At 42.4% G+C, this 16148-nt stretch overlaps 1 long non-coding RNA gene across 2 annotated transcripts in view; it reads right to left on the reverse strand.

Moving 5' to 3' along the window:
• Nucleotides 1–16148, reverse strand: part of LOC113884518 — a 73489-nt gene that overhangs the window by 29121 nt on the left and 28220 nt on the right. The window contains exons 3-4 of one of the 2 annotated variants that reach the window (XR_003508896.1): nt 12037–13258; nt 8758–9886 (exon numbers count right to left, since the gene is read on the reverse strand). The exons of the other annotated variant lie outside the window; for it this stretch is intronic. This is a non-coding gene — a long non-coding RNA (uncharacterized LOC113884518). Of the gene's footprint in view, nt 1–8757; nt 9887–12036; nt 13259–16148 lie in introns of those variants that run through there. 2 annotated transcript variants of the gene reach the window in all.

The raw sequence follows: 16148 nt of genomic DNA on the forward strand, positions 1-16148 counted from the left end.
CCCCCATCCCTGGGATTCTCCAGGCAAGAACACTGGAGTGGGTTGCCATTTCCTTCTCCAATGCATGAAAGTGAAAAGTGAAAGTGAAGTTGCTCAGTTGTGTCCAACTCTTAGCGACCCCATGGTCTGCAGCCCACCAGGCTCCTCTGTCCATGGGATTTTCCAGGCAAGAGTACTGGAGTGGGGTGCCATTGCCTTCTCCACATCACATGTTCTAACCAAATGCAATAAAGTTAAAAATAACTAGGAAGAAATAAAAAGCAATAACTTCCAACCACTTGGGAAGTACACTTCTCTCTCTCAATAAATACACGGCTCTCTTTCAATACTCATTTTCTAAAGCAACAATAATGAGACTGTTCCACACCTAAACGCATGAGTTGAAGCTAAAGTTGTAGAACATTTTGTAACATTTGTTAATAATTCTCTCATTATTAACAAAAGAGTTAAATCAAACAAATTAATTGTGAAACTCAAAAATTTAGATGAAGAATATCAAATCTAAAGCAGAAGGAAAAAACACAAAAAGCATGAAAGTAAATTTAAACTAGAAAACTTAAAAGCAGTAAAACTGATTGATTAATTCAAGAGATATACAAGCCTTAAAGAAAAGTCATAATCTACCTTAACCAAAGAATAAAAAGGAGCAGGAAAATACAAATACCCCAAATTAGACAAGATAAAGGACAGATATAGGGGAGCTTTCCTGGTGGCCCAATTATAAAGAATTTGCCTGCCAATGCAGAAGACTTTAGAGATGAGGGTTTGATCCCTGGGTCAGGAATATCCCCTAGAGGAGGAAATGGCTATCCATTTCAGTATTCTGGGCTTCCCTGGTGACTCAGATGGTAAAGAATCTGCCTGCAAAGCAGGAGACTCAGGAGACGAGGGTTCGATCTTCCCTGGGTAGGGAAGATCCACTGAAGGAGGGCATGGCACCCCACTCTAGTATTCTTGCCTGGAGAATCCCTTGGAGGAGGCTGGTGGGCTACAGTCCATGGGGTCACACAGAGTCGGACATGACTTAGCATGAGCAGGGAGGGACAGAAATAGGGGGAAGTTTTAAAGTATTAAAAATAGTTTGTAAAACTGTGGAAATAAATTTTAAAACTTGGATGATACAAAGAATTATTCTAGAAATAATACATTTCTTATATCAAGAAGAACAAGGAAACTTAAAATAAGCTGTGAGACAATTATGAAGGAGCTTCTGAAAAGGGCCAGGCCCATACTGCCTACAGGGCTCAAACCATAAAAGAATAGATATCAGAGAAATTATTTAAATTGTTCCATAACTCAGAGAATGGAGTACTTTTCAATGCTTTTATTGCTTTTATAAAGCCAGCAAAATACTATATCAAAATTTATTAAAGGAATACCCAAAAGATAACTATAGACCTCACTTCACTTATAAACAAAATATTAGCAAGTAGAATCCATCAATACCAGCAGGTCATTATTATCACAGATATATAAGATCTGTCCAAGCCAGCACAATAAACCAAAACAGAAGGTGTAAGTATTGGAAAGAAGCAAGCTAAATTGTCATTATTCAAGGATAAAATGATTTTATACCAGACAAAATTCAAGAGACTAAACTGAAAAAACTTAGAAACAGTGGTGATATGACTCTGGTTCCAAAACAAACGCTCAAAAAAGTAATAACTTTCCAACTAACAACAGTCGCTTGGAAAGTGTAATGAATAAAACATTCTAGTCATAATTGTAATTTATATGTAAAAACTAATAAGTCGTCTGCTCTATAGAGAAAACAACAAAACCCTATGATGGATAACAAAGGAAATTTGATAAAAAGGAGAGATGTAACTTTTAGACACACTATCCTAACTTTTTGAAGAAAGGAAAAAATAATTACTAGTTTTGAAGCTGTAAGATGACTATAAAATTCCTCCTGGAGAGAAAACTGGGTTTTTTGCTTTTCACCTGCTTTTGTTTTTTCAGCCAAGCACTTGGATGGGATGGGTTTATTTTGGAAAGCTGTCTTGTCCTTGTTGTCATCGGCTAGCATAAGATAGTGAGATTGGGCTGGAGATGAGTGAACCAGAAGAAAGAAGAGAAGATATCAAAGCAAGAGGCCCAGTTGGAGCTAAAAGAGAAAGTGAGGACCTTCTTCCCGTAAGAGCGCAAGCAGATAGAAGTGTACGAGTTAACACATCTAGGAACTTCCCTGCTGGCCCAGTAGTTAGGACTCTGTGCTTCCACTGCAAGGGGTGTGGTCTCAATCCCTGGCTGGGGGAACTAAGATCCCACATACCCCCACGGTATGGCCAAAAACGAAAAATAAGTAAATAGATATCTTTAAAAGAGTAGATATCAGTATTGAAGGTCATTCTGTTGCGATCCATTATAACGCAGCCCGTTTGTGCAGCCTCCAAACCTTGGAAGATGGTGGTGGTGGTGCTGAGGGTGATGATGATGAGAGCCCATATTTATTGAGCACTTACTTGCTGAGTGCCCCAAGCACTGTAACTGTATATATCATTGAACTGTTGTGAAAATCCTGTTTCCCATTACAGATGGAGAATTTCGGGCAGGGTAATTGGACCAAGTGCACAGCTTGCAAGTGGAGTCTAGCGGGTGCCCCAGGCATTCTGACTCCAGGGCTGTACTCTGAAGTAACCTATTTCATGTGTTCATGGCCTGGAGTTAAAGCCAGCGAAAGATCAGACAATCTCCAGTGGGGTGTTGTGCACTGCAGAAAGGACAGATGTGCCAGAATCAGAGCCAGAGTAGCGACCAAGAATCCTGCGGAACCAAGAAAATGGAACTGGCTCCAGGGAAAATATAAACACCAGCCCCCTCCACTGCCATGAAACCCTAGAGAGACCGAGAAGCATGTTGGGCTTCTATCAGGTGTGAGATGGAGTGTTGAGACAATTTTATTACATCTTAAAGTAAACGATTACTTCAGCTGGCTGGATAACATAGTTTTCTGTAAGAGACTGAAATATGGCTTATAATTATTAAAATGCCAATGCTCCCTGAACAAAATCTATTAAAATAAATTCAAGCACTCCCAAATTCTACTGGGACTTTTTAATTTGCCCCATTTATTCAAAATGTATCTAATAGAATAAACTTATACAAATTGCCAAGAAAGAGCTGAAAGAGAATTATTATCAAGGAAAACTTGACTCATGAGATAATAAAACACACTTTGAAAACACATGAATTAATAGAGTATATATTTCAAGTCAGAAAAGTAAGTAACATTTGAACAAATAGCTAAACATTTTTAAAGAAATCTAGATCTCTACATCATACATCAAATAAAATTTCCAATGAACCAAAGATTTTAATATAAAGAATTAAACGAAAGTCCTAGAAGAAAATGGGGCTTCCCAGGTGGCACAATGGTAAAGAACCCACCTGCCAATGTGGGTGATGTGGGTTTGACCCCTAAGTAGGGAAGATCTTCTGGAGAGGGAAACAGCAACCCACTCCAGTATTCTTGCTTGGGAAATCTCATTGACAGAGGAGCCTGGAGGGCTGTAGTCCATGGGGTCCCAAAGAGTCAGACACAGCTGAATGACTGAGCACTCACGCACGCACTAGAATAAAATATAGGTGAATAAACTTGGTGCGGCAAAAAACATTCCGAGTTTGACAAAACTCCAGCTCAATCCCTAACCACCAAAAAAGGGGAAAGAGGATGGCCTGACTATTTAAACTTCCAGATTGGATAAGATGTCTAATTGAGCACTTGCAAGTGTTCCAAATTCTGCACCAAATCTCATTAAATGTAGAAAAATATATGTACTTTAATAATAAAATCATAGCTAGTTTGAACTGTAAAAGTACCATTTGGCACATAGGAAATTTTGAAAAACTCCTTAAAAAACCCAAATTGATCAGATCAGTGTGTGTGTGTGTGTGTGTGTGTGTGTGTGTGTGTGTGTGTGCACTCAGTCGTGTCTGACTCTTGCAACCCTGTGGACTGTAGTCTGCCAGGCTCCTCTGTCCATGGGATTCTCCAGGCAAAAATACTGGAGTGGGTTGCCATTTCCTCCTCCAGGGAATCTTCCCAACCCAGAGATTGAACCTGCATCTCCTGTGTCTCCTGCATTGGCAGGTGGATTCTTTACTGCTGAGCCATCAGGGAAGTTCCTCTACTCAACATAAGGAGGAGGAAAAAAAAAGCCTGCAGGAGACCCATACTTCAGACATTTGTAAGAAAACCTTCCACGGATGAGGGAGAGGTTGGAGGATGTTGGGATCCCAGAGGGAATGGGCGTGAAAAGGTGAGCCTGAAGCTACTGCACGTCTGTGGTGCACTGAGGACCTGCTTTCAAGTCCTAGATCCAGACAAATCAGTGAGTACACCTGAGGTCCAGAGAACACAGCAGCATCCAGGTAGCTACCGACCCCAAAGAGCAGAGGGAGCAACATCTCAGGAAAGAAAGATGGTGGATCACACACCAGCATTTTCTTATTCTCCCTCCCAAAACAATTGTAAAGAGATCTTGTGTTTACTTTTTTATTCTGTTTAATTTTCACTGGAGTATAATTGCTTTACAATGTTGTCCTAGCCTCCGCTGCACAAAAAAGTGAATCAGCCACACAGATATGTTCATCCCCTCCCTCTTGAGTGCCCCTCCCACCCCACCCCACCCTTATAAGTATCAAGAAAATTAGAGATACCAAGGGAACATTTCATGCAAAGATGAGCTCATTAAAGGACAGAAATGGTATAGACCTAATAGAAACAAGATATTAAGAAGAAGTGGCAAGAATGCACAGAAGAACTGTACAAAAAAGAGCTTCATGACCCAGATAATCACAATGGTGTGATCACTGACCTAGAGCCAGACATCCTGCAATGTGAAGTCAAGTGGGCCTTAGAAAGCATCACTACGAACAAAGCTAGTGGAGATGATAGAATTCCAGTTGAGCTATTCCAAATCCTGAAAGATGACGCTGTGAAAGTGTTGCACTCAATATGCCAATATGCCAGCAAATTTGGAAAACTCAGCAGTGGCCACAGGACTGGAAAAGGTCAGTTTTCATTCCAATCCCAAAGAAAGGCAATGCCAAAGAATGCTCAAACTACCGTACAATTGCACTCATCTCACACACTGGTAAAGTAATGCTCAAAATTCTCCAAGATAGGCTTCAGCAGTACGTGAACCATGAACTTCCAGATGTTCAAGCTGGATTTATAAAAGGCAGAGGAACCAGAGACCAAATTGCCAACATCCGCTGGATCATCAAAAAAGTAACAGAGTTCCAGAAAAACATCTATTTCTGCTTTATTGACTATGCCAAAACCTTTGACTGTATAGATCACAATAAACTGTGGAAAATTCTTCAAGAGATGGGAATACCAGACCACCTGACCTGCCTCTTGAGAAACCTATATGCAGGTCAGGAAGCAACAGTTAGAACTGGACATGGAACAACACACTGGTTCCAAATAGGCAAAGGAGTACATCAAGGCTGTATATTGTCACCCTGCTTATTTAACTTATATGCAGAGTACATCATGGGAAATACTGGGCTAGATGAACTGTAATCAAGATTGCCAGGAGAAATATCAATAACCTCAGATGTGCAGATAACCCCACACTTACGGCAGAAAGCGAAGAGGAACTAAAGAGCCTCTTGATGAAAGTGAAAGAGGAGAGTGAAAAAGTTGGCTTAAAGCTCAACATTCAGAAAACTAAGATCATGGCATCCAGCCCCATCAGTTCATGGCAAATAGATGGGGAAACAGTGGAAACAGTGGCTGACTTTATTTTGGGGGCTCCATAATCACTGCAGATGATGACTGCAGCCATGAAATTAAAAGACGCTTACTCCTTGGAAGGAAAGTTATGACCAACCTAGACAGCATATTAAAAAGCAGAGATATTACTTGCCAAAAAAGTTCTGTCTAGTCAAGGCTATGGTTTTCCCAGTAGTCATGTATGGTTGTGAGAGTTGGACTGTGAAGAAAGCTGAGCGCCGAAGAATTGCTGCTTTTGAACTGTGGTGTTGCAGAAGACCCTTGAGAGTCCCTTGGACTGCAAGGAGATCCAACCAGTCCATCCTAAAGGAGATCGGTCTTGAATGTTCATTGGAAGGACTGATGCTGAAGCTAAAACTCCAATACTTTGGCCACCTGATGCGAAGAGCTGACTCATTTGAAAAGACCCTGATGCTGGGAAAGATTGAGGGCAGGAGGAGAAGGGGATGACAGAGGATGAGATGGTTGGATGGCATCATCGACTCAATGGACATGAGTTGGTAAACTCCAGGAGTTGGTGATGGACAGGGAGGCCTGGCATGCTGCAGTCCATGCGGTTGCAAAGAGTTGGCACACGACTGAGCGACTGAACTGAACTGAACTGTACTGAGCTGAGTTCCCCATGCTACACCAGCTTCCCACCAGTCACCCATCTTACACGTGGTAGAGTATATATATGTTGATCCTACTCTCCCAGTTTGGGTCCTACCCTCCCCTTCCCCCTTGTGTCTGCGTATCCATTCTCTATATCTGTATCTCTATTCCCACTCTGCAAATACATTCATCTGTACCATGTTTCTAAATTCCATATATTTGGGCTAATAGACAATATTTGTTTTCTCTTTCTGACTTACTTCCTCTGTAGACAGACTCCAGGTCCATCCGTATCACTACAAATGACCCAGTTTCGTCCCTTTTATGGCTGAGTTAAAAAATAATAATAATGATACATTGTATATATGTACCACATCTTCTTTATCCATTCATCTGACAATGGACATTCAGGTTGCTTCTGTGTCCTGGCTATTGTAAATAGTGCTGCAGTGAACATAGGGGGGGGTGTGTCTTTTTGAATTATGGAACAGATAAACGCTCAAGGACAAACAGACTGGAAAGCAGAACTAACAAAATCTGAGATGCTGGAGTGCAGATGGACCAGTGCTGACTGGTTCCTCCAGGGAATGGGGGACGCCAGGCAGTAATCTGATTTATGAGACAAACTCCCTAAAGGCACCTCTGGAGCAGGCAGTGGAAGAAAACAAACAAATGGCTGTTTAAGAAGTTGGTTTCCTCGACCCATTACCACCACTACCACCCAGGCAGAAACGCAGAGCCCCAGCCATAGGGATGGAAAGTCAGGGAATGCCAGGGACAGTTGAGAGCGGGAGTGCCATTCAGGGGTGAACTTTCACCTAACTGAATGCCAAATTGTAATCAGTCCCCAGAACTGTGGGAGGCAGGACTATGCCCCCCAGGTCAGTGATGCAAGACCTTCTCTAGGAAATGTGATCAGTCCAAGCGAAGGACCTGATCATCTTGCAAGAAGCCCATGGTTTACAAATGCCACACTCGAGTTCAGAGATTCCAGTCACCATTGTTTTCCTCCTCCCAGAACAGCGATCTGTGTCACAACTGCCCTTTCCGCAGCGCTGAGCACAGCTCCTGGACTTTGCCCCTCACAGACAGGGCATGAGCCCAGTCCTGCTGCTGGCTGGCACGGCATTGTGGGGAGTTCTTGGCTACCACCCACTTAGCTGCTTGAGCATCTTTGTGAAACAAACACAGCTGAGAATCATATGCCAAGTCCTCCAGGAGGGGCTGCAGTAGGTGGTACCCAGAGAGGCACTGTGGTGTGGTGATTAGACACACGCTCTTAGAATGAGGGAGGCCTGGGTCCACATCCCAGCAGCTAGCTCCCTTCCAAATCATGAACCTCCGGCAAGCCACTCAGCCTCTCAGAACCTTCAACTGCAAGCCACTCAGCCTCTCAGAACCTTCAACTGCTATCTGTAAAGTTGGGAAAATAATAGCACTTGCGTCCCACTCCCCCACTTCCCTGGCTGGTGGTGGTGAGAATTACAGAGTGTTTACTCTCAGCCCAGAATCTGGCCTGTAAAAGCACAGTCCGTGTTTTCTTAAAATGATCAAAACCTTAAAGCATGCGCTTAGACCAGAGCCTCCACTGGAATGCCAGGAGCAAGGAATACGCAAGCTGGACCATCTCCTGAATCGGAACACATGCTCCATCCTAGCTGGTCCTTGTTGTTGTTGTTTTTTTTTTTTTTTTTCCCATGAGACATTTTAGAACTTCATAAAAATAGAAGCATTGTTTTAAGAGCAGGGTTTGGTTTTGTTTTGTTTTATTTTGGGGATATTGAATTATCAATTTCTTTGTTTTACGGTTTATGCTTTTGGTGTCCTGTGTCAGAAATCTTTGCCTACCTCAAGGTCACAAAGATTTTCTTCTATGATTTTAGAAGTGATTTAGATGGAGTTAGCTTTTTTGTTTATATTTATGATCCATTGGATGTTAATTTTTGCATGTGAGATCACACAAGGGCTGAGGTCATCACATCATCTTTGCTTGAATTACCTTGGCCCATATGTCAGCAGATAAGTGTATGTGTGGGCTGATTTCAGGACTCTCTGTTCTGTTCCATGAGTCTATGTGTTGAATACCACACTGTCTTGATTACTGTAACTTTGTAGGAAGTTTTGAAATCAGGCAGTGTAGTTCTTCAGACTATAGCTCTTTTTCAAAATTGTTTGTGCAAATCATCTTTATAATGCCCCACTTAGATTTTGAGAGGAAAATCAAGTTTTACCAGACATACGAAAAAACCCATAAGAAAATTAAAAATCAAAATAAAGAAACTGAATCTGCAGCTCCAATACTTTGGCCACCTAATGTGAAGAATCAGCTCATTGGAAAAAACCCTGATGTTAGGAAAGATTGAGAGTAGGAGGAGAAGGGGGTGAGAGAGGATGAGATGGTTGGACGGCATCACCGACTCAATGGACATGAGTTTGAGCAAGCTCTGGGAGATGGTGAAGGACAGGGAAGTCTGGTGCGCTGCACTCCATAAGGATGCAGAGTCAGACCAACCTTAGTGATCGAACAACAAGAGAAACCACAAGAGCAAGTTAAAGTAAAAAGAGACATTGCACGCAAGGAGGAGGAAACTCCAAAAGAAGCGTAATTAATATCCTCAGACATGAGACAGTATTGACTCTAAGAATTAAAATAGATAAAATTTAAAGGGATATTCAGAAAACAGAAGTGGGAGAAAGCACTTCAAATGACATTATCTTTGTCAAATGTGTAGCGAACCTCCCCAGAGTTATCCACTCTATTCATTAGGCACCTGCTGTATGTCAAGCACAACATAGGTCAAAGGTCATGGATAAGACTATAGGATCCTTGAACAGGAAGACCTCAGAGATCACCTTCATTAATTTCCAGATGGAGAAATAAAAGCTCAGTGATGTCAAAAACCTTACCTAAGATCACACACCAGTTGGTGGCAAAGCCAAAACGAAAATTCAGGGGTCTTAATACACCCATTGTTGTGTGTCATTGATTTCACTGCACTGATTGTAATCTTGTCTTTTAAAAGCTCTGTGGAATAAAAGGTAATCTGATATTAAAAAGAAAGCAATTCAGTTAATAAGAAGGTAGGGGAATCTTGTCAATAAATAGTACTTTGTGTGACCCCAGCTCCTTATAAAATGGCTTGTAGGGATTACTGCACTGTTGCTGAAAGGAATACTTTATCTACCTAGAGACTTGAGTGTTTATTTTTTTCAAATCTTAACTTTTTTGATGGAGAGGTTAAACTTTACAAACATCAAGGAATTCAGTATCAGGGAGGAATCTGAACTGTTTACGGCTCCTCTCATTACTTAGAAATGGAATCCTCCCTATGATCTGAGGACCCCTTGCTCGGAGGCGCTGTTGCGTGGAATCCTCTGGAGCACTCCTGGTCTTTACCTTCCTTTATTTTCATGTTGACTGTTGGTGGGGGTGCTGGGAGGTGTGAGGTTGAGGGTGGCCCATTATTCACAGATGAAAGCCTTTCTGCTCTGACTTGTTGATGCTCCTCTTAGTCTGAATTGAATCCAGCACCACGTTGGAAAGATCTAGAGGAGAAAGCCTTTGTTAGGATAGGCATACTTTTGTTCTTAACTGCACAATAGGAAAGAAACACAAGAGACTCTTGAGTCAGATTCCAAGAGATTGTAGATGGTACAAATCTCACAGGTTGATCAGTTGATCTATCTATCCATCCATGCATCTATCGACATAAAGGGGTAGATGTCCTCCCCATGGATCACAGGCTTGTCTGGCAAAGGGGTGTGTGTAAATCAATGAAGCTATGAGCTGTGCCTTGTAGCACCACCCAAGATGGGTGGGTCATAGCAGAGAGTTCCGACAAAACGTGATCCACCGGAGGAGGGAAAATGGCAAACTACTCCAGTGTGCTTGCTTCGAGAATCCCACAAACAAATTTTTAAAAGAGAGAGTAGATTTCTCGTGAGCTTCTCTCCATAGTCATTCCTCTTGTTGTGGTCTGAGCTGCATGTGTAATTTTACGCCACTTCTATCTGATCACGCAGTTATGACAGTTCCACGCTCTCTTCTTCAAAGCTTCTCATTCTTTAATTAGGAGGTGTTTGTTCTGGTTTCCTAGAAACCTAGGGTATCTGCTGAGGGTCAAGTCCTTGATATCTGAGCTCTCTCATAAATGACAGAGGAGGGAGGGGGTTGTGGAGTTGGAAGCCCTTCTTCAGATCTAGGAGGTAAAGATTTGTGTTGTCCTAATTGAGTCCAACATGACAACTGGGCGTCCACAGTTGTCAACCAGTTGACAACCTGGCCCCACAGGATAAACTCTCAGCGTTAGTGTTCCTTGTTCTCTTAACTTTAACCTTTTCTTTGACCCAGATTATTCTGCTCCTGTCTTCCAGAGGCACCTGGTAAATCCTCACTTCCACCCACAGGCTTGTTTCTCTGCTTTCCATATTCCAGCCTCACTGAGGTACTCTTTCCTCCAACATGCACACTCACACCTTTGAGCCTGGTGCCTGCTGTTCCCCAGTCTGGAACAGCCTCCCTTTGCGGTCCTCTTCACTCCATGTGGCATTCCCAGACCTTCACTACCCACGGGGAGACTTGCTCCCAGGCTCTGTGCTGTCACCGTGCAAGCTTCTAAACTAGGAACCTTCCAGACCACTTCCAAAACTGCATCTGGCCAGCACCTTTCTGCATTGAGGCCTTGAACCCCTCCAGAATGGGAGCTTCTTGGAGTCAGGGGCTATTTCACCCATTCTTGTGGCTCTCCGGTGCTGTCACATATAAAACCTCATTTTAGAGTAAAGAGCATGATTGTCAAGAATTAACAGTGTGCTCTGGGAGCTATTCCTAGAGGCCTCCTCTTCAGTTATTTTCTGAAAACTTTTCTGAGTTTTAGGGGTCTGTCTTTAACAAATTCTGGAGATATTTCTCACTCCAGTCATTGTTAATTTCCCACAATTTTGCTAATTTCTCACCATTAGAGCCAAGGAAGGGACTTCTAATTTTACTATCAAGCATCTGCTTTTCACTGAATTTTCAGAGTAATAGATTTCTCTACTTTATTTAACTGTAATTATAATACACGAACCATGTGTTCATGGTTTCAAAGTACACATAGAGTCTTCTGTTTATGCTATGAGAAAGACCATAACAATTCTGTTATTAATACAGGGGTCAGATTTTCTTTGCCTCGTGGGATACTAGAAACTTGTAAAGTAACATAACTAAATATTATTCTGGCGCAGGTACCATAGTACTTCACGTGGAGTAATCGCTTTTGCTTTTGTTCAATGGCCAAGTCGTGTCTGACTCTGTGACCCCATGGCCTGCAGCACGCCAGGCTTCCCTGTCCTCCATTATCTCCCAGGGTTTGTTCAAATTCACGTCGATTGAGTCGGTGATGCTATCTAACCAGTGGCAGCCCCTTCTCCTTTTGCCTTCAATCTTTCCCAGCATCAGGGTCTTTTCCAATGAGCCAGCTCTTCACATCAAGTGGCAAAGCTTCAGCTTCAGCATTAGTCCTTCCAAGGAATATTCAGGGTTGATTTCCTTTAGGACTGATTGGTTTGATCTCCTTGTAGTCCTGTTTGTACTACACACAAAATCTGACAGTAACGAGGATGACACTCAGAACACAGCAAACCTGCATCCTAAGTTATTAAGAGGGAGAGGAAGTATCCAGATTTTCCCTACCCACTACCTCTCCCCTGCTCACCCAAGAGAATCCATCCTGCTGCAGGGTCTTGTGGAGAAAGGCTTAGGGGACCAGTGGAGAGGGAGGTGCTCCAGAAACCCTATACGATGGATGGGTGGCTGCTGGGGAGAAACATGCCAGAAGAAATTATTGTTAACTCTAAATTTGGATACCCTTCACAGTTTTGAAAAGCCCAGGTAAGGTTTGGGATTCCTTTTTTAATTACTTTTTTGGCTGCAAGACTATGGCTCTTTGAATGTAGTGCTGCCCATGTGGGTCCCAGGATTTAGGACGGTTACAGAAAATAAGGCTGCTCCCAGCTGGGTTGGCTTGCCATGCTTATCTGCCTAAACATGCCTACTGTATGCCGTGCAGACATTGTCTTAAAGGAAGCTAATTACTATGAGAAAGAAAAGGAAAGTAGGAAATGGCATGTAATCTATAAAATAGTTTCAGAGAAGAAATATATTCCTGCTTGGCACAAATAAAAGGACCTTTTTTGTTGCCAGAAGAAAGTCAAGGGCTAGTTTTCAGGGCTGTGAAAACCTCAAAGTTTTGCCTGGAGGAATTTCATCCTATAAGAGAATTCTGAAAATCTTGACTTTGATCTGCTTTGTTTGATCCATGTAAAGCAATAGGGGCAACATCTCAGGGCTCAGTGGAATACCCCATTAACCCCCCATCACCATGAAATGATTGCTTCTTCTTAAACAGAGGCACATTTAAAATAACACAGAAGCTTCAACCAAAGGTCTCTCATGTGTCCTAAACAGTCCCATGTGGAGGACACAAAACTATTCTCAATCAACCCAATAATCTAGCTGGTCTTCAGAAATCCATACTGACAATAGTATAAGCCAGGGGTTTATACTGCATTTGGCGGAACTTGATGTGGGGACTGGCTCTAGGCTGCCTCCATAGCCTACATCTCAACTGTGCTTGTTGATTGTAGAACCTGTTTTATACTGTGGCCCGGCGAGCAAGATGTTATTTGAACAAAAATTGCTATAGCTTAAAAAAAAAAATGGTTAAAAACCATGAGCAGCCCACCCATAGCTACAGATGGGCTCTGTTTTCAAACAGTGTGTAAGTCACTTACTTGGAATTCAGAGCACATATCCTCTCCCCTTAAAGTAATAGCTAAAGATGGTAGGCAAGATCCTAAACTCCTTCTTAGATGGCAGGGTATCATGGAATGGCAACTGCAGATGGATATTCTAGAAGCAGGAGGCTTACCGCAGCTCTAAAAAAAGGACAGAAAGTGTTAGTCATGGTAAGTAATATTATTTATTGAACATATGGCATATGTATATGTCAGGGTTTCCTATACATGTATATGTATATGTCTATACATGTGTGTGTAGATCTGAACGCATATGTGTACATGTATGTATGTATATGCATGACACACATATATGCATGTAAATATGTATATGACATATACAAAAACATGTATAGGAAACCCTGACACATACATATACAGTATGTTCAATAAATAAAATCGTATCTATTTCATATATATGTACATGTCATATACATATATATGTATACATGTATATGCCATATACACACATATGTATACATGTATATGTATATGTCATACATGTGTATGTCATATACATTTATATGTCATATATATATATATATATGTATATGTATATGTCCATTCTTTGGGGGCTTCCATCACAGCTCAGTCAGTAAGGAATCCTCCTGTAGTGCAGGAGACCCTGGTTCAATTCCTGAGTCAGGAAGATCCCCTAGAGAAGGAAATGGCAACCCACTCTAGTATTCTTGCCTGGAGAATCCCATGGACAGAGGAGCCTGGCGGGCTACATTCCATGGGGTCGCAAGAGTCAGACATGACTTAGTGACTATAACCAGGGCTTCCCAGGTGGCGCAGTGGTAAAGAATCCACCTGCCAACGCAGGAGATGAAAGAGATGCGGGTTTGATCCCTGGGTTTAGAAGATCCCCTGGAGGAGGAAATGGCAACCCACTCCAGTATTCTTGCCTGGAAAACTCCATGGACAGAGGAGCCTGGTGCGCTACAGTTCATGGGGTCAGGAAGAGTCAGGCATGACCTAGCACGCACACACACATGCACAGACACACACACATGTCAGGCTCTCTTCTGGGTGATTTACATGTGTCATCTCATGTGTTATTAGAGTTGACCCTCGTGCCCTCTGTGTGCCAGGCACCTTTCACAGATTGCTCATTTAGGTTTCTTAATAACCTATTTTATAAACAGAAAAGCAAAGTCAGAGTTGATTTACTTGCTTTCATTTGCTCGTGTTTCAGTCATGTTTTCCAGTACTGGGCAGGGTGATGATTCTTTTCAAGCAGTCGGCCCATCAGCCCCATACCTACAGAAGCACACTTTGGGCCACACTGGGAGGGGTGACAGGCTAGGTGGAAGGTGTGGCCATCTGGGCAGAAGTCAGCCCAGAGAGAGAGCTAGCAGAGTCTGTCTGCTGAGGCCCCACTCACCAGCTGCAGGAGCCCAGCAAGCTGTGTGACCTCTCCGAGACCCATTGTCCTCATCTGTGTATGGAGGATAATAGCAGCCTTCACCGTGTGGGGTTTCAGTGAAGATTAAGTGGGGACACATTAAATGTCTTAGCTGGGTGCTGCGTGCTTAGCTGCTATTGTAACACAGAGTCCCCTGCTTCCCTAGTCACTGAATTCATAGCTAAAAAGCCACACCTCGGCCACTGTGGACTCCTGACCCACATAAGAATTAGAGCACTGCCGGCGATTTCTAATAGAGACCTAATTATAGACTCTAACATCATAATGGGAAAAGCCTGTGAAGAATGGCAGCCTCCGACTTTCCTGATAAAAAAAAATCTGTAACAAGATGGCGAGTGTGGCAGTCTAGTCCTCGGGTCAGGGTTCCAGTTCCAGGACTCCAGACTTCCAGCCAGTATCTCTCAGGGTCAGTGACAAGGAATGGCCATGGGAAGCCTGTGTCCAGGCTTCTTCAGGTTTTCTCAGAGGCCTCATGAGATGGGGCTTCTCCAGAAGGTTTTCTTTACATTTTCTTTCTTTTTTTCTTTTTAAATGTTTATGTCTAGAAGGGGAGGAAAGCTTACCTTTAAATTGAAACTTGTAGAAAAATGACAGGGATGAACTCCTATTTGCAAAGCAGAAATAGAGATCCAGGTGTACAGAACAAATGGATGGACAGCACGGGGGAAGACAGGGGATGGAATGGGATGAATTGGGAGATTGGGACTGATGTATACACACTACTGTATATAAAACAGACCACTAATGAAAATCTGCAGTACAGCACAGAGAACTCTACTCAGTGTTCTGTGGTGACCTAAATGGGAAGGAAATCCAAAAATATATGTATAACTGATTGACTTTGCTATATAGTAGAAACCAACACCACATTGTAAAGCAGCTATATATGCCAATAACATGTTTTAATAAAACACACTTTAAAAATAAATAAATAAATAGGGCCTCTCTGGTGGCTCAGTGGTAAAGAATCTGCCTGCTAATGCAGGAGACAGGGGTTCAATCCCTGGTCTGGGAGGATCCCACATGCCGCAGAGTGATTAAGCCCTTGTGCACCCTAGACTAGGCCACGCTCTGCAACAAGAGCAGCCACAGCAATGAGAGGCCACGCAATGCAGCTAGAGAGTAGCCCCCACCGGCCACAACTAGAGAAAAGCCCACACAGCAGTGAAGACCCAGCACAGACAAAAATAAAACAAATAAATAATAAATGAAATTAAACTTTCGTGATTCCATGAAGGCAAGTGTTGTGCAGGAATTGAGAACTGCCTGACTGAGTAAGATAAATGGGTAGAATTGTCCAAACACTGCAGGATACAGAAGAAAAGACAAGGCTAACCACAACCCAGCTCTCCAAAAATGAATGCATATATACGTACATCAGGTTATTATAAACTGAACTGATATAAAGGATTACAGCACACTATGTACAAATAATAAAATAGCCAAATAATTTTAACTGTAAATTCCATGTATCTGTAACTTCCATGTGATTTCCTATTTCTTACAAATGCCACTATTTTTTCTAATTTGCAATTCAATAGGGTCACAAGCAGAGACATTACTTTGCCAACAAAGGTCCGTCTAGTGAAGGCTATGGTTTTT

The sequence above is a fragment of the Bos indicus x Bos taurus genome, chromosome 26 (genome assembly GCF_003369695.1).
Source record: "Bos indicus x Bos taurus breed Angus x Brahman F1 hybrid chromosome 26, Bos_hybrid_MaternalHap_v2.0, whole genome shotgun sequence".
Lineage (NCBI taxonomy): Eukaryota > Metazoa > Chordata > Mammalia > Artiodactyla > Bovidae > Bos > Bos indicus x Bos taurus.